Source organism: Pan paniscus, chromosome 20 (assembly GCF_029289425.2).
Source record: "Pan paniscus chromosome 20, NHGRI_mPanPan1-v2.0_pri, whole genome shotgun sequence".
In the NCBI taxonomy this organism is placed as follows: Eukaryota; Metazoa; Chordata; class Mammalia; order Primates; family Hominidae; genus Pan; species Pan paniscus.
Window position 1 is genome coordinate 25079973 of NC_073269.2, and position 19855 is coordinate 25099827.

At 41.8% G+C, this 19855-nt stretch overlaps 1 long non-coding RNA gene across 1 annotated transcript; it reads right to left on the minus strand.

Moving 5' to 3' along the window:
* Positions 1-419: 419 nt before the first annotated feature.
* On the minus strand, positions 420-19607 carry LOC134729612 (uncharacterized). Its single transcript, XR_010110863.1, has 2 exons — positions 18243-19607; positions 420-8425 (listed from the first exon to the last, which is right to left on the minus strand). It is a non-coding gene; the product is annotated as an uncharacterized LOC134729612 (long non-coding RNA).
* Between the last annotated feature and the right edge of the window lie 248 nt (positions 19608-19855).

Below are 19855 nucleotides of genomic sequence, written 5' to 3' on the forward strand. Positions count from 1 at the left end.
TGCCTTGGTGGAGCTCAAGAACCTGGATCACCCATTCTGATTTGCTAGCATTTGGGTAAGAGAAAGAATGAAAATACTCTACTCCAGTATCACATTTTACAGGTAAATGTAATTGTGCACATGGCTCTGGATATTTTGTGGCCTTGATGTCTCACTCCTAAGATGTTTATATACACTTACAGATCCTACCATCAGATTCTATTTCCTCCTGGACACTCTTACAGTCCGACCCTTTTTTGTAAACCCCAGGCAGAAGCCATACCTTATCTGCAGATTTTAGGTAGGACCCACCTGGTTCTGCATCCTTTGGTGTTACAGCAAGTGGAGTACAATCAGAGAAGAGAACCCCTAATAGAGGCTGCTCTAGCACTTTCTAAGTATTAAGCCTACATGAAAAAAAAAAAAAAGCTGACACAACATGAATGTAAGTAGACAGTTTATTTGGGTGAAGTTTAAGGATTATAACCTGGGAGCAAAGACTCAAGTTGCCTAGAATCTACACTTTCATTAACAGCAGTTGCAAGAGGAGTTGTGAAGACAAAAACAAAGGGACAGAGAGTGGGCTGATAGAGTTGTCAGAAATTTTTTATTTAAAGAGGTAACATTGGTTATTGATAAGACATATATCATTATGGTTTAGGGTATGAGATATAGTGTCCAATGCGGTATTATCAGTTTAATATACATCTACTTGTGGCAATAGTGAACAGTTTCAAGAGATGAATACATATTTCAAAGGAGGAGAAAGGCATAACTGCACTTTCATTTCAATGTCTGAGTTTGATAACCAAAAGGACTTGCATTTTTAGATAAAAATTTTCTATTTCCCAAATCTCAAGACCGGGATACAAAATGTAGAGCTGCAGATTTAGGGCCCGAATGGCTGGAGTAGCAGCAGGTGTTACCTGCACATTTGGGAACATTTTACCAAGAGAAAAAAGGGGAAAGTGAAGATTCCCATGTCTGAATGTGTACTCAATGAACACGTTACTCTGATTAGGTTTGTGGGCCCCATGGTCTCTGGATCAGTTTCAGGTCTGAAGATACAAGAGTCATTGAGATAAAACGATTGATTGTTGCCCTGTGAAGTTGGTAGAAATTTGGTTTAGTCTCTCTAGAAGTGACTGTAGAGGACTATAAATACCAAATAGGCAGAAACACAGTTCTGCCTGCATATTTAGGGGACAGCATGCACTTTGTTGCACAAGTGTGAGTTGACTGGAAGTCTGAGAGGGAAAGTCCCCTCTAGAGTAAATTCCGGTTGGCACCTTATGTGTTTATATCATGTCTGGTAATTATAGACAGTGTTTGGAAAAAACAAAAGAATTTTCTCCAGCCCCAGAAAAACTCCACAATAGAACAGAAAGAAAACTGTTTTATGTGACATGCATCATAGTCAATCTGCTTAAGAGACTGCAGAGACAGAAAGATGGTCACCAAAATTAGTCCACAAGTAGAAGAATTTCCAGGACCATGTCATACATAGTTCATCCTAAATTCACATGGAGATTGAAGAGGCCATCTGTATATGCTAATTGTTTATATTCCGTAACAAAAAAACTTTTCACACCTTCGTAACAGGAGGTAGTTTAGCAGCTTGAAGACAGGTACTTGCTGAAGGTAGGTTTTCACTCTGCTACAAAAATGGTTGAAAAGCATTCTATCCTTTTGGCTATTTACATTTTACAGCAGTGGCTCTGGGTTCCATGGCATTGGGCTACAGCACTTGCTTTTTCCTGGTTGCTAGTGTCCTCTTGACCTCTCTCATCTGCCACTGAGGGACAGCCTTGAGCACAGCTCAGTTTATGTGAACCACATTTCCCACAGCAGCACTCTAGTGTCACATCAGAGAGGAAAGCCTGAGCTGCAGGCGAGCCTGCAGGCCTTGTGAGTAGAATTGCACTTTCACACTAATGGGAATGTGACCAGTGTTTCAGCCCGTTTTTAATTATCATGGTGACATGGAAAAAAAATCGGATGAATTTCCAGCATGAGTCCAGATAGAGATATCTCCAAAAGTTCTCACTGTGACAGCCTACCTCATTCAGACACCATGGGATACTAATAGGGCTTCTGAAACAGACACCCAAAGTATTGGAGAGAAAAACAGATCTCCATCTGAGCAAGATAATTTTGAGAAAAAAGTTAAAAAGATCTTAAGAAAAAGCTCAGTTTAGATATAAGATTGATCAAGTCAGCCAGAAAATATTCCCCTAAAAGCAATTTCTCTCTAACCACCCAAAGTGCACAATTACTCTCAGCATGAGAAACATGAGCATTATGAAGAAAGGGGGCAGAATTTCAGAACAATTTTATAAAGCTTTTTTTCCCATCTCTGCTGCTCTCTCATCTCCTAGTCATTGAATGGGGGTTCTATATTGAAATATATCTGACAACTTCCAACAACACTTTTTGATGCAGAAATAGAATCTGACCGTGTTCACATTGTGGAGTATATTAGAACTTCCAACATAGTTAACTGAAGAGCTATCGTGGTTTTTGGGTGGCCACATCAACTGTCTTTTTTTCATTTGTAATAGCAGCATTCCAATTGAGTGAAATAAAAGATACTAAAATTGTGTTTACTTATAATTATCCCTATTGAATAAAGTAATAAACATGTCAAACTAGTATTGACTGTAACAATTTGGTAGTAAATTTTTTGGGGTATTAGATTAAATATCTAAGTATAAATAATTTTAATAAACTAGTAGTAATGTATACGGCATTTAAAAAAATTTAACTATACTTCAGTTAAAAGTTTATATTTCAAAAGTGTAAATAACAATATTAAAATAACAATTTAAGTGATTCATTCAAAGTAAGTATTGTGGCTTTATATTCATACTATTGTAAAAAATACTGTTTATGGCTCATGCCTATAATCCCAGCACTTTGGGAGACTGAGGTGTGTGGATCACCTGAGGTCAAGAGTTCACAATCAAGCTGGCCAACACGGTGATACCCCATCTCTACTAAAAATACAAAAACGCAGCCAGGCATGGTGGGGTGTGCCTGTAATCCCAGCTACTCAGGAGGCTGAGGCAGGAGAAATCACTTGAGCCTGGGTCCCAGTGGTTGCAGTGAGCAGAACATGCCCCTACACTCCAGCCTGGGCAAGAGTGAGACTCTGTCTCAAAGAAAAATTAAAAAAAAGAAAAAGAAAATACTGTTTAATGTATATGAATATATTGTTATGTGTAGTGTCTGCAAACACTACACATAACTATGCTAATTGTTCTGAAGTCATCAATAGAAAGCCAAGTACAACTACAGACTCTACTGTTCAGTTTATGCACTGAACTCTTTTTGTTTTTGCTGTGTTAAGTACTTCAGCCTGCAAATGTTGGATAATTACCTTGGATAATAAGGTTACTTTCAAAGAAACTTAGTATCTTTTAGTGTTTCTCATTCCGTATAGCTAAATTTACTCCTATGTTTCTGCTAAGCTTCTGTGTGCTCTTAAAATGAACTTTTATCTAAACACATTTGTGTTTACTTTAAAGGACTAAAAATGGGCCAGGCATGGTGGTTCATGCCTGTAATCCCAGCACTTTGGGAGGCTGAGGCGGGCAGATCACTTGAGTTTGGGAGTTCGAGACCAGCCCGAGGAATATGGAGAAACCCCGTTTCTACTAAAAATACAAAATTAGTTGGGTGTGGTGGCACATGACTGTAATCCCAACTACTCGGGAGGCTGAGGCCAGAGAATCCCTTGAACCTGGGAGGTGGAGGTTTTGGTGAGTCAAGATCATGCCATTGCACTCCAGCCTGGGCAACAAAACTGAAACTCCATCCAAAAAAAAAAAAAAAGTCCTAAAAAGGAGAAAAACAAACTTTTTAAAATTAGAAATAAACCAATAAATCAGATGTACTAGAAAAGATAATCTAAAGTAAAAAAAAAAAAAAAAAAAAGACAGTTTATTTAACTGTTAATATGGTTTACAGATATTTCAAGAAAGCAGAGAAAAATATCTACACATAATCTAAATCCCTTAAGGAAAAAGAGAATAAGAAAAATTTTTTGGAACTTTTTAAAAAGTCTTTGAACTCTTGGTAATCTAAGTTTTGCAAACTGGATGCACTTGAAAGAATGTTAGCCTGGGTGTGGTGGCTAACACCTGTAATCCCAGCACTTTGGGAGGTTGAGGCAAGCAGATCACCTGAGGTTGGGAGTTGGAGACCAGCCTGATCAGCAAGGAGAAACCCTGTCTCTACTAAAAATACAAAATTGGCTGGGCATGATAGCCCATGCCTGTAATCTCAACTACACGGGAGGCTGAGGCAGGAGAATTGCTTCAACTCAGGAGGTGGAGGTTGTGGTGAGCCAAGATCATGCCATTGCACTTCAGCCTGGCAATAGCGAAACTCTCTCTCCAAAAAAAAAAAAAAAAAATGTTTATAGGGGGGAAAAGCAGAAGAGAGAAAGATGTTATAAAAAATTCATGAGTGCACAAGACCAATGCAACAGAACAGAGAGCCCAGAAATAATGCCACCCTCTTGCAACCATCAGATTTTTGACAAAGCTGACAAAAGAAATGTGGGGAAAATTCTCTATTTAATAAATGGTGCTGGAATAACTAACTAGTAATGTGTAGAACACTTAAACTGAACCCCTTAATTACACCACATACAAAAATCAACTCAAGAAAAATTAAAGACTTAAATGTAAAACATAAAATTATAAGAAACCCTGCAAGATACAATAAAAGCTACCATTCTAGACATAGAAACCTGCAAACACTTCATGATGAAGCTACCAAAAGCAATTGCAACAAAAGCAAAAGCTGACAAATGGGACCCATTTAAACTAAAGAGATTCTTCACAGCAAAGGAAACTATCAACAGAGTAAGCAGACAACCTACAGAATAAAAGAAAATATTTGCAAACTTTGCCTCTGACAAAGGTCTAATATCCAGAATTAATGGGAACTTAAACAAGTTTACAAGAAAAAACCAAACATCATTAAAAAGTAGGCAAAAAACATGAACAGATGCTTTTCAAAGGAAGATATACATGTGGCTAACAAGCATATGAAAAACAAAGCTCAATGGTAACCATTAAAGAAATTAAAAAGAAGCCAGGCACAGTGTCTCACACCTGTAATCCCAGCACATTGGGAGGCTTAAGCAGGCAGATCACAAGGTGAGGAGTTCAAGCCTGTCCAATATGGTGAAACCTTGTCTCTAATAAAAATACAAAAATTAGCCTGGCATGGTGGTGGGCACCTGCAGTCCCAGCTAGTCAGGAGGCTGATAGAGGAGAATCGCTTAAACCTGGGAGGTGGAGGTTGCAATGAGCTGAGATCGTGCCACTGCACTCCAGCCTGGGTGACAGAGCCAGGCTCCATCTCAAAAAAATAAACAATTAAAAGAAAAACCACAATGAGATACCACTTCACATCAGTCAGAATGGCTATTTTTAAAAAGTCAAAAAATAACAGATGCTACCAAGGTTGCAGAGAAAAGAGAATGCTTATACTCTGCTGGTGGGAGTGTAAATTAGTTTAACTGTAAAAAGCAGTGTGGCAATTCCTCACAGAACTGAAAACAGAATTATCATTTGACTCAGGAACCTGATAATTGGGTATATACCAAAAGAAATATAAATTATTATAAAGACGCATCCATATGCATGCTATGCATGTTCATTGCAGCACTATTCACAGTAGCAAAGACATGGACAGGCCCTAAATGCCCATCAATAAAGAAAATATGGTATGGTCAGAAGCGGTGGCTCAAGCCTTCAATCCCAGAGCTTTGGTAGGCCGAGGCAGGTGGACTGCCTGAGTTTAGAAGTTTGAGACCAGCCTGAAAAAAATAGCAAAATCTTGTCTACATGGAAAATACAAAAAGAAAAAGTTGCCAGCCATAGTAACGCACACGTGTAGTCCCAGCTACTTGAGAAGATGAGGTAAGGGAGAATTGCTTGAGCCTGGGAGGCTGAGACTAAAGTAAGCCAAAATCACACCATGGTAATCTAGCCTGGGCAATACGTGAGACCCTGCATCCAAAGATAAAATAAAATAAAAGATTTAGTAAACAAAATATGGCACATAATCATGGAATACTCCATGGCCATTAAAAAAAATCATGTCCTCTGCAATAACATCAATGAAACCCATTAAAAAAAAATCAGCTCTGATCTTAGTTTTTTCTTGCCTTCTGCTAGCTTTTGAATGTGTTTGCTCTTGCGTCTCTAGTTCTTTTAATTGTGATGTTAGGGTGTCAATTTTAGATCTTTCCTGCTTTCTCTTGTGGACATTTAGTGCTATATATTTCCCTCTACATACTGCTTTAAATGTGTCCCAGAGATTCTGGTATGTTCTGTCTTTGTTCTCATTGGTTTCAAAGAACATCTTTATTTCTGCCTTCATTTCATTATGTACCCAGTAGTCATTCAGGAGCAGGTTGTTCAGTTTCCATGTAGTTGAGCTGTTTTGAGTGAGTTTCTTAATCCTGAGTTCTAGTTTGATTGCACTGTGGTCTGAGAGATAGTTTGTTATACTTTCTGTTCTTTTACACTTGCTGAGGAGAGCTTTACTTCCAATTATGTGGTCAATTTTGGAGTAAGTGCAATATGGTGCTGAGAATGTATATTCTGTTGATTTGGGGTGGAGAGTTCTGTAGATGTCTATTAGGTCTGGTTGGTGCAGAGCTGAGTTCAATTCCTGGATATCCTTGTTAACTTTCTGTCTCATTGATCTGTCTAATGTTGACAGTGAGGTGTTAAAGTCTCCCATTATCATTGTGTGCGAGTCTTAGTCTCTTTGTAGGTCTCTAAGGGCTTTCTTTATTAATCTGGGTGCTCTTGTATTGGGTGCATATATATTTAGTATAGTTAGCTCTTCTTGTTGAATTGATGCCTTTACCATTATGTCATGGCCTTCTTTGTCTTTTATGATCTTTGTTGGTTTAAAGTCTTGTTTTTCTCAGAGACTAGGATTGCAACCCCTGCTTTTTTTTTTTGTTTTCCATTTGCTTCAGAGATCTTCCTCCATCCCTTTATTTTCAGCCTATGTGTGTCTCTGCACATGAGATGGATCTCCTGAATACAGCACACTGGTGGGTCTTGACTCTTTTTTTTTTGAGATGGAGTCTCTGTTGCCCAGGCTGGAGTACAGTGGCATGATCTTGGCTCACTGCAAGCTCTGCCTCCCGGGTTCATGCCATTCTCCTGCCTCAGCCTCCCAAGTGGCTGGGACTACAGGTGCCCGCCACCATGCCTGGCTAATTTTTTGTATTTTTACTAGAGATGGGGTTTCACTGTGTTAGCCAGGATAGTCTCGATCTCCTGACCTCGTGATCTGCCCACTTCAGCCTCACAAAGTGGTGGGATTACAGGTGTGAGCCACTGCACCTGCCAGGGTCTGGGCCGTTTATCCAATTTGCCAGTCTGTGTCTTTTAATTGGAGCATTTAGCCCATTTACATTTAAGGTTAATATTGTTATGTGTGAATTTGGTCCTGTCATTATGATGTTAGCTAGTTATTTTACTTGTTAGTTGATGCAGTTTCTTCCTAACATTGATGGTGTTTATGATTTGGCATGTTTTTGCAGTGACTGGTACCAGTTGTTCCTCTCCATGTTTAGTGCTTCCTTCAGGAGCTCTTGTAAGGCAGGCCTGGTGGTGACAAAATCTCTCAGGATTTGTTTGTCTGTAAAGGATTTTATTTCTCCTTCACTGATGAAGCTTAGGTTGGCTGGATATGAAATTCTGGGTTGAAAATTCTTTTCTTTAAGAATGTTGAATATTGGCCCCCACTCTCTTCTAGCTTGTAGAGTTTCTGCCGAGAGATCCACTGTTAGTCTGATGGGCTTCCCTTTGTGGGTAACCTGACCTTTCTCTCTGGCTGCCCTTAACATTTTTTCCTTCATTTCAACTTTGGTGAATCTGACAATTATGTGTCTTGGAGTTGCTCTTCTCGAAGAGTATCTTTGTGGCGTTCTCTGTATTTCCTGAATTTGAATGTTGGCCTGCCTTGCTAGGTTGGGGAAGTTCTCCTGGATAATATCCTGCAGAGTGTTTTCCAACTTGGTTCTATTCTCCCCATCACTTTCAGGTACACCAATCAGACGTAGATTTGGTCTTTTCACATAGTCCCATATTTCTTGGAGGCTTTGTTCATTTCTTTTTATTCTTTTATCTCTAAACTTCTCTTCTCGCTTCATTTCATTCATTTTAACAATCACTGATACTTTTTCTTCCTGTTGATCACATTGGCTACTCAAGCTTCTGCATTCATCACGTAGTTTTTGGGCCATGGTTTTCAGCTCTATCAGGTCATTTAAGGTCTTCTCTACACTGTCTATTATAGTTAGCCATTCATCTAATCTTTTTTCAAGGTTTCCAGCTTCTTTATGATGGATTCGAACATCCTCCTTTAGCTCGGAGAAGTTTGTTTTTACTGATTGTCTGAAGAACTGAAGGAGAGAGAGAGACACAAAAAAACCTTCAAAAAATCAATGAATCCAGGAGCTGGTTTTTTGAAAAGATCAACAAAAGTAATAGACTGCTAGCCAAAGTAATAAGAAAAGAGAGAAGAATCAAATAGACGCAATAAAAAATGATAAAGGGGATATCACCACTGATCCCACAGAAATACAAACTACCATCAGAGAATACTATAAACATCTCTACACAAATAAACTAGAAAATCTAGAAGAAATGGATAAATTCCTGGACACATACCCCCTCCCAAGACTAAACCAGGAAGAAGTTGAATCCCTGAATAGACCAATAACAGGCTCTGAAACTGAGGAAATAATTAATAGCCCACCAACCAAAAAAAGTCCAGGACCAGACAGATTCACAGCTGAATTCTACCAGAGGTACAAAGAGGAGCTGGTACCATTCCTTCTGAAACTACTTCGATCAATAGAGAAAGAAGGAATCCTCCCAAACTCATTTTATGAGGCTAGCATCATCCTGATACCAAAGCCTGGCAGAAACACAACAAAAAAAGAGAATTTTAGACCAATATCCCTGATGAACATCGATGCAAAAATCCTCAATAAAATATTGGCAAACTGAATCCAGCAGCGCATCAAAAAGCTTATCCACCATGATCAAATTGGCTTTATCCCTGGGATGCAAGGCTGGTTCAACATACGCAAATCAATAAACGTAATCCATCATGTAAACAGAACCAAAGACAAAAACCACATGATTATCAATAGATGCAGAAAAGGCCTTTGACAAAATTCAACAGCATTTCATGCTAAAAACTCTCAAACTAGGTATTGATGGGACGTATCTCAAAATAATAAGAGCTACAAACCACTGCTCAATGAAATAAAAGAGGACACAAACAAATGGAAGAACATTCTATGCTTATGGATAGGAAGAATCAATATCATGAAAATGGCCATACTCCTCAAGGTAATTTATAGATTCAATGCCATCCCCATCAAGCTACCAATGACTTTCTTCACAGAATTGGAAAAAACTACTTTAAAGTTCCTATGGAACCAAAACAGAGCCCACATTGCCAAGACAATCCTAAGCCAAAAGAACAAAGCTGGAGGCATCACCATATTTGACTTCAAACTATACTACAAGGCTACAGTAATCAAAACAGCCTGGTGTTGGTACCAAAAGAGATATAGACCAATGGAACAGAACAGAGCCCTCAGAAATAATACCACACATCTACAACTATCTGATCTTTGACAAACCTGACAAAAACAAGAAATGGGGAAAGGATTCCCGATTTAATAAATGATGCTGGGAAAACTAGATAGCCATATGTAGAAAGCTGGAACTGGATCCCTTCCTTACACCTTATACAAAAATTAATTCAAGATGGATTAAAGACTTAAATGTTAGACCTAAAACCATAAAAACCCTAGAAGAAAATCTAGGCAATACCATTCAGGACATAGGCATGGACAAGGACTTCATGACTAAAACACCAAAAGCAATGGCAACAAAAGCCAAAATTGACAAATGGGATCTAATTAAACTAAAGAGCTTCTGCACAGCAAAAGAAACTACCATCAGAGTGAACAGGTAACCTACAGAATGGGAGAAAATTTTTACAATCTACCCATCTGACAAAGGGCTAATATCCAGAATCTACAGAGAACTTAAACAGATTTACAAGAAAAAATCAAACAACCCTAACAAAAAGTCGGCAAAGGATATGAACAGACACTTCTCAAAAGAAGACATTTATGCAGCCAACAGACACATGAAAAAATGCTCATCATCACTAGCCATCAGAGAAATGCAAATCAAAACCACAATGAGATACCATCTCACACGAGTTAGAATGGCTATCATTAAAAAGTCAGGAAACAACAGGTGCTGGAGAGGATGTGGAGAACTAGGAACACTTTTACACTGTTCGTGGGACTGTAAACTAGTTCAAACATTGTGGAAGACAGTGTGGTGATTCCCCAAGGATCTAGAACTAGAAATACCATTTGACCCAGCCATTCCATTACTGAGTATATACCCAAAGGATTATAAATCATGCTGCTATAAAGACACATGCACACGTATGTTTATTGTGGCACTATTCACAATAGCAAAGACTTGGAACCAACCCAAGTGTCCATCAATGATAGACAGGATTAAGAAAATGTGGCACATATACACTATGTAGCCATAAAAAAGGATGAGTTCGTGTCCTTTGTAGGGACATGGATGAAGCTAGAAACCATCATTCTGAGCAAACTATCACAAGGACAGAAAACCAAACACCGCATGTTCTCACTCATAGGTGGGAATTGAACAATGAGAACACTTGGACACAGGGTGGGGAACATCACACACCAGGGCCTGTCATGGGTGTGTGATGGAGCAGAGAGGGATAGACTTAGGAGATATACCTCATATGAATAATGAGTTAATGGGTGCAGCACACCAACATGGCACATGTATACATATGTAACAAACCAGCATGTTGTGCACATGCACCTAGAACTTAAAGTATAATAATAATAATAATAAATTAATAAGTAGAAAAAAAATGAGGTCTTTGCAATAACATCAAGGCACGGTGGCTCACGCCTGTAATCCCAGCACTTTGGAAGAATGAGATGGGTGGATCACCTAAGGTTGGGAGTTTCAGACCATCCTGACCAACATGGAGAAACCAAATCTCTACTAAAAATACAAAATTAGCCAGGCGTTGCGGTGCGTGCCTGTAATCCCAGCTACTCGGAAGGCTGAGGCAGGAGAATCCCTTGAACCTAAGAGGCGGAAGTTGTGGTTAGCGGAGATCACGCTGTTGCACTCAAGCCTGGGCAACAAGAGTGAAACTCTGTCTCAAAAAACAAAAACAAAAACAAAAAACAAACCAAACCAAAAAGAAAACTAATGCAGAAAAAGAAAACCAAATGCTTGTTATTATTTATAAGAGGTAAATAATAATAACACATGAACACAAACAACAGACACTGAGGACTAGTTTAGGGTGGACCCTGCAAGGACTCAGAGGATCAGAAAACATACCTGTTTGGTGCTATGGGTAGTACCTCAGGGACAAAATAATCTGCACACCAAACCCCCGTGACACAATTTTAGCTGTATAAGAAACCCACATGTGTACCCCGAAACAAAAATTAAAGCTAAAAGAAAAAAAAAGAATCTCAGGGTGGGAGAGTGCAACGTAGGTGAAAGGACTGATTTTTGCTACAGACAGTGGTCCCAGTGGGGCTGTACTGATTTATTTCTGTGTGCATGCATGCAGACGAGATTATGAACAGGTGGTCCAGAACCCTAGTTTGGTAGAGAAAACAGGTTGCTGCAGCAGATTTACAGTCTGAGGGGATGTACCAGGAGACTTGTTTTTTGGCAAAAAACACTTGGATCAAAAACGCCATGGTGAAGTTCCTGAGGGGGGTGCCTAGTCCTGGGAGGAGTGTGGACACATCAATATCTAGTGTGTGTGTTTGTGAGTGGGTGGGAATCCTGTGGTAGCAGCTGTGTGAAAAGGGGGTCTGTCATCAGAGCTCCTTTCCTCTAAGTTTTCAGGCCTCTGTCACCCTCGGAGAAGACCTGGAATCCCAGGACAATGGGCAGTGTGACTGCCTGTGTACAGGAGAGCAGTCTCTCATTCCCAAACACCCAGAGTTTTATTCCAGGCAAGGACTCTGCCATATCTTATTTCTGGCACTAAATCTGTAGTTTGCTGAACATCAAAAAATTCTCCAACAATTTATTGTCTAACATTTGAATTCTGACACTACCCACAGTCAGAACAGACTCTGATTCAGGGCTCGGGTCCCAACATTGTCCTCACTGCAGATGCCAATCACAAACCCCATGGGCCCATGTATGCTTCTGAGCTAATGTTTAATATTTGGGGCTGCCATGACCTCCCTGAAGTTGAATAATTTTGTATAGCCACTCACAGTACTCAGCGAAACACTGTAGTTATGTTTACCAGTTTCATATATAAGATGCAGCCCAGGAAAAGCCAAATGGAAGAAATGCATAGAACAAAGAAAAGTGATGGGGAACGATGAAATGCATAGATAATGCTGGAAAATATTTGTGATTAATACAATTCTCCATCCTATATGTGCTCCAAGAACAGTTTATGGAAAGAAACACTCTTCCCATTACAACTTAGACGGTGCTCCCTTTTCTTACCTGTCACAGAGCCAGACACACACTCTGCACATTTTCTCCTTTTTCTCATTAAAAAAAATCAGCTGAATTTGTCTTCAGTGGTAAAAATAAAATATTTCTGTCTTTTTCTTGAGCCGGAATCTCGCTCTGTCACCCATGCAGAAGTGCAGTGGTGTGATCTTGGCTCACTGCAACATCTGCATCCCGGGTTCAAGAAATTCTCCTGCCTCAGCCTCCCGAGTAGCTGGGATTATAGGCACCCACCACCATGCCCGGCTAATTTTTGTATTTTAAGTAGAAACAGGGTTTCAACATGTTGCCTAGGCTGGTCTCAAACTTGTGACCTCTGGTGATCTGCATGCCTTGGCCTCCTGAAATGCTGGGATTACAGGTGAGCCACCATGCCAGGCTTAAAATAAAATATCTCCTTTTTTTTTTTGAGTTGGAGTATTGCTCTGTTGCCCAGGCTGGAGTGCAATGGCATGATCTCAGCTCAATGCAAACTCTGCATCCCAGGTTCAAGCTATTCTCCTGCCTTAGCCTCCTGAGTAGCTGGCATTACAGGCACGTGCCCCCGCAGGTGGCTAATTTTTGTATTTTTAGCAGAGACAAGGTTTCACCATCTCAGGCTGGTCTCCCACTCCTGACCTTGTGATCTGGAATTACAGACATAAGCCACCACACCCAGCCTAAAAGTAAATACTTCTTAAACTTTACTTAAGCTTATCTCCCTCCCTCAGGCTCCTGAACTTTGAGCTACCCTCAGTCTGAGTCAACATACAACCCCATTTTATGTCCCTCCTAAGAATATGCTGATTTCAGGGTAAGACATTCTCTTTTCTATAATCTGACTTTTTCACCCTCCATTTGCCATTCCTCTCCCACCTCCTTTCTAATCTTGTTTGCTCCTCCCTAGAAAAGAAAGCTCTTTTCTGCCTACATCTATGCAAGCCGTAAAGATCTTATAGTTAGTTGGTACTTCCTCCTGTTGCAATACATTTTTGAAATTCATTTTTTTTACATAAATCTAACATTTGTATTACACAAAGTGTAGAAGGTGCCTCAAAACAATAACAACTTCATCATCATTAGTAAGACCGTCCCCCAGTTTCCTTTCATTTTAACCTTAACTGCATCTGCCTGTGGGGCCCCAGCTTTCCAGGGCTCTGCAGCTTCTCTGAGGATAAAGGCTCCTTCCATGGCTGGGGTGAGCAGGCTGAAACATCTGCAGGAAAGGTTCCCCAAGAATAACTAACTGGGCCTTTAATAACCTCCTGTTGCAGGCTTAATATTAGCCTTAGCTTGGAGTCACAAGGTTCAAGCTTTAATTTCCATGTGAGAGTTATTTACTTGGTTTTTGAAACTGTTCAAAAAATCCAGGGAAATTACTCAAACACTGTGTTTATATAAGGGATGGAAATTTTAAGGTGCTTACTTTTTTTTTTTTTTTGAGATGGAGTCTTGCCCTGTCACCCAGGCTGGAGTGCCAAGGTATGATCTCAGCTCACTGCAACCTCTGCTTCCCGGGTTCAAGTCATTCTCCTCCCTCAGCCTCCCAAGCAGCTGAAACTACAAAGTATGCGCCACCATACCCTATTAATTTTTGTATTTTTAGTAGAGATGGAATTTCACTATGTTGGGAAGGCTGGTGTGGAACTCCTGACCTCAAGTGATCTACCTGCCTCGGCCTCCCAAAATGCTGGGATTACAGGCATGAGTCACTGCACCTGGCTAAAGTGCTTGCATTTTATACCTTCATAAGAAAAGCAAATATACCTACTTCTTTCAGACAATATATGTATTATCTTATTATTTCTATTAAAAATAATGTAGTAACAAATTAGTCATATGGGAACACTTGTAGAAGGTACCATGTTTCATCACATATAATTTAGCATTAAATTCAGAAATGAAGACAACAGGATATATTTATTCACTGTCACAAATTTACCCAGCAAAAGGAGGTACTGATGTTTTGATGAATTTATGTAACTCATCAATTATCTACAACATTTTCCTGTGGAAATATATTCATTGTCTACAGCCAAAATGAAAGAGAGATTTTTCTTATTTTTTCCCTTGGTAGCTAGCATTCTTAAAGTTAAGGCTTGGAATTCTGTTTGAAATCACTCAGCCATAAAAAACACACCTGAGAAAATTCCTAAACTCACTCTGGGAAAGAAAAAGATAAATGAGAATGATTAACAAATGGAATATATGATTAGATATTAATTTTTTGAAACTCATCTTTTATTTTCTTTGTAAATATTTTCTTAACTTTCAAGCCCTACTAATAAAATGCAAATTTTAGTTAAAAAAACATGTCAGCTGGGTGCAGTGGCTCACGCCTGTAATCCCAGCACTTTGGGAGGCCAAGGCAGGTGGATCACTTAAGACTAGAAGTTTGGGACCAGCCTAGTCCATCTCTACTAAAAATACAAAAACTAGCTGGGCCTAGTGGTGCGCACCTGTAGTCCTAGCTACTTGGGAGGCTGAGGCATGAGAATCAATTGAACCCAGGAGGTGGAGGTTGCAGTGAGCCGAGATTGAGCCATTGCATTCCAGCTTGTGCAACAGATTGAGACTGTCTCAAAAAAGAAAAAAAAAGGGAGGTCAAAATAAGTGAACAAATCGTTTCAAGGTACAGGTCAAATCACCCACCCCATCCTACTCATTTACGTGCTCAATAACCACCCTCCCAGGAGACACTGTGCTACGCCCCAGTGAGTCCTCCAGGTGCATTTTACTTCCTAAATTTTTACGCCATCTCACTGGGGTCAGTTTTTTTTGTCTTTTGGAGTGTTTTTTTTTAAAACAAATTTTTCACTATTTTTCTGCCACCCCCCCCCCGCCCCCTGCCAAGAGAATCTAGGGGGCAGAAATTATTTGTTTTCCCCTCAATACCAGCATCTGGTTGGCTGACAAGCAATGTGTCTCCAAGAATTGTAAGCTAGGTTGGGTGAAGAGAATCATGTCTCAAGGGGTTAGCTTTTCTTTTTTTTTTTTTTTGTGAGATCGAGTCTTGCTCTTGTCACCCAGGCTGGAGTGCAGTGGCTCAATCTCCGCTCACTGAAACCTCCGCCTCCAGGGTTCACGCCATTCTCCTGCCTCAGCCTCCCGAGTAGCTGGGATTACAGGCGCCTGCCACCATGCCCGGCTGATTTTTTGTATTTTTTAGTAGAGATGGGGTTTCACCATGTTGGCCAGCCTCCAGGCTGGTCTCCAACTCCTGATCTCAGGTGACCCACCCACCTCGGCCTCCCAAAGTGCTGGGATTACAGGCGTGAGACACTGCACCCAGCCTCAAGGGGTTAGCTTTTCAGGAAAAAAAAAAAGAAAAAAGAAAAAGTGCACCAGGAGATGCCTTTCAGCCCCAAGGCTGTCACCTGCTCTTTTGAGAGGCTACACTGTATACTTCAGGTGGTCCCATGGGAGAAAATGACCCAAGAGCTAACAGTCACTAGACACTCCAGCAGACATAGCCATGGTGGGTATCTTGGTTTATTCCCAGAAAGTACTAAAACCCAGGCCCAGAAAAAAACCTGAAGGATAGCTGAGGACACATCACCCTACAAAGTTTACAAAGGGTAATCTTGACCCAAAAACATTTTGGTAAGTTCTCTGGAAAAATAAAAGAAAAAGAGGAGCCGGGCGCTGTGGCTCACGCCTAATCCCAGCACTTTGGAAGGCCAAGGCGCGTGGATCACGAGGTCAAGAGATTGAGACCATCCTGGCTCACATGGTGAAACCCCGTCTCTGCTTAAAATACAAAAAATTAGCTGGGCGTGGTGGCGCGCGCCTGTAGTCCCAGCTACTGGAAAGGCTGAGGCAGGAGGATCGCTGGAACCCAGGAGACGGAGGTTGCAGTAAATCGAGATCGCGCGACTGCACTCCAGCCTGGCAATAGAGCCAGATTCCGTCTCAAAAAACAAAAACAACAAAAGAAAAGCAGGCACAGATATTTTTTACAATACAGTGTCAGGGGATTATTCTTTGCTTTCTTCTGGGAAATACTTTCAAAGAGAAAACAAGTCTTTTCAATAGTGTTATGCAATGCTTTAAAAAAAATGATTAATTGAGGAACATGGGGTATATTTGAGGCCCTGCTTAGGACACATGTGAAAAATGCTAGGGAAAAATCAGTCCCTTGTAGGGTGTGAAAATAATTAAGTGGCAGGCAATTAGACTGAGGAGGCGCTAGTCCTCGGATTCCTCCTTCTAAAATAAAAATCTAAACTCAAGTGCAGTTTTTGCTAAATTACTACATTCGGGAAACAAAATTCAGGCTTAAAAAACCATAAACTGCCAATTAAGCTCTGATTACATAACCAGGAAATTTCCACCTTAATTGTAGAAATTAAGAAACTACATAACTATACTTATTGAATTACTGAATATGGTTTTCTTCATCATGCACCTTATCAATGTGTTTCCTTCAAGCCCCTCCCATGGACCGCAAACTACAAACTATAGCTGGGTGCTCTTGAATGACTGATTAAATTATTTGATATTTTTGCGGTGACTCCCATAATTTATGTATTTATTTATTTATTTTTTTAGACAAAGTCTTAGGCCGGGCGCGGTGGTTCACGCCTGTAATCCCAGCACTTTGGGAGGCCAAGGCGGGCGGATCACGAGGTCAGGAGACGGAGACCATCCTGGTTAACACAGTGAAACCCCGTCTCTACTAAAAATACAAAAAATTAGCCAGGCAAGGTGGCGGGCGCCTGTGGTCCCAGCTACTCGGGAGGCTGAGGCAGGAGAATGGCGTGAACCCCGGGGGGCGGAGCCTGCAGTGAGCCGAGATCGCGCCACTGCACTCCAGCCTGGGCGACAGCGAGACTCCGTCTCAAAAAAAAAAAAAAAAAAAAAAAGGACAAAGTCTTGCTCTGTCACCCAGGCTGGAATGCAGTGGTGATCTCAGCTCACTGCAGCCTCCGCCTCCTGGGTTCAAGCGATTCTCTCTCCTCTGCCTCCCGAGTAGCTGGGACTAGAGACATTCGCCATCACACTCAGCTAATTTTTCTATTTTCTTTGTAGAGATGGGGTTTCCCCATTTTGCCCAGGCTGGTCTTCAACTCCTGACCTCAAGTGATCAGCCCTTCTCAGCCTCCCAAAGTGTTGGGATTACTGGCATTTCGTACCTGGCACCATACTTTTTTTTTTTTTTCTTTGAGACGGAGTCTCCCTCCGTCGCCCAGGCTGGAGTGGTGGCGCAATCTCGGCTCAATGCAAGCTCCGCCTCCCGGATTCCACACATTTTTAATAACAGAAAAGAGAAAACTGTGAACCCCACGGACCAAAGCTCTTCCCATTCATGAACCCACATCCCGAGTCAGGATTCTCCCCTGACGACCCTCCCATGGTCCCTGCAAAATCTGGGAGAAACGCGGCGCTGCCGCTGCAGAGCTGCCTAGAAAGGGCTCCAGGCCATGGCACAGTCACTGCGAGGGGAAGAGACAGGAGGCCCGGCGGCCCGGCTGTCAGCGCAGTCGCCATCTTAAGGCTGAAGGGGGCTGAGGCCAACCTGGGCAAGGAGAACTTGGGGCGCACATTGTGGAGCTGACTGCGAAGAGGCCTGAGTCCCGCCACAGTCACTTCCCACCGGTTCCACCCTCCCCCTCTTCCTTTCTCGGGATGTCGGCCGGGCACTCTCACCATTTCTATGCTTCCAGGGGGTCCTGGGGTTTTAGCTGTGGATCTCCCAATACCTGCAGGTCACAGGGCCACAGAGGCTGGGCCTCCAGGAGAATAGGACACAGACCAGTGAAGAGGAGACCTGCCTGAAGCGCCGGCTGCAGCCAGAGACAAAGGCCGCGCCAAAAGCGGAAAGCCGTCCTCTTCGCTCCAGCTGCGTGCCTGATTGGACGGTTTCCAGCCCAGCGTCTCTGATTGGATAATGCTTTAGGTCCCGCCCCTCAGGCCCTGAGTGACAGAAGATGTGATCAGATGCTGGGCTGAGTGAAGAGAGACAGCCTAAGCTGCAGCCTTTACAGGCAGGGCTTCCTTCCTGAGCTGACCCAGGCCCACCCCAGAGCATGAGAAAATTCTCTTTTGTACTCACTCTCCTTTTGAATGTATTCAAAAGGTGAACAGAAGTATTTTGCTGGCATATTAATAATACATAAAATTTTTGTTCAAGAGAAAATCAACGTTTACTTTGTTAGTAGTGTATTATCAATACTAAAGCCATTTTTTTTTTTTTTTTTTTTGAGACGGAGTCTCGCTTTGTCACCCAGGCTGGAGTGCAGTGGCGGGGTCTCGCTCACCCGATTTTCCTGCCTCAGCCTCCTGAGTAGCTGGGATTACAGCTACTATTGTTGAAAAACAATAGGCAATCACAAAAACAAGTTGACCTTTTTGTGTTCCTTAAGCCCTGTCCTGAAGAGCCCTGTGACTGGGCTTTATGCCAAACAACTCGTTACTAAAGAGCTGTGGTCCCAGACTGCACCGAAGCTTCATGAGACCTCTCCTCGTCTGTGCACGGACGAGTGGCCGACTCTGGAGCCCAGGCTGTTGCTTCCCTGTCTGGTGGTGAATCCTCCACAGTCTGTTGAGTGTGGTGTCTGACTCTGGAGCTCAGGCTATTGCTTCTTGGTCTGGTGGTGAGTCCTTCATCGTCTGGTGAGTGCGGGTGTCCCACTCTGGAACCCATGCTGTTGCTTCCTGGTCTGGTGGAGAATCTTCCAGTCTGGAGAGTGCGGTGTCTGACTCTGGAGCCCAAGGCTGGAAACTTGGGGACCTCCCAAATCCCGGAATGGAAACTCCCCCAGTTCTCCCCCTTGGCGTGCCCTATCTGGTGAGTTTCGGGGGAACTCATGACCCAAGTCATAATAGGAATTTCAAGCCTCATAAAGACATCATGGTTGAAGCAGAGGTGTTTCGTTTCCAGCAAAGCCCAATAGCAAGCTAACAATTGCTCCTCGAAAGGGTTATAAGCTTTGCTGGCCTCTGGCAGTTTCTGGGTCCAAAACCAGAAATGTACCCCTTCCCATCTTGTTTCTGCCTAAGGCTCCAATTAGCATGTTGATCTAGGACAGTTACTTGCAGTTCTACTGGACCATCCCAAATGGGTCATAGATCCAGGGCCAGTTGCACTGCTTGTTTATCTTGTTCCGAAGCCATGATCTCTTTCTCTCCCCAAAGTCATAGCGTTTTCTAGTGGCTGCATGCAGAGGTTGTAAAATGTTACCCAAGTGGGGAATATGATGTCTCCAGAATCCAAACAAGCCAATAAATTTCTGAGCCTCATTTTTAGTGGTAGGGGTTGC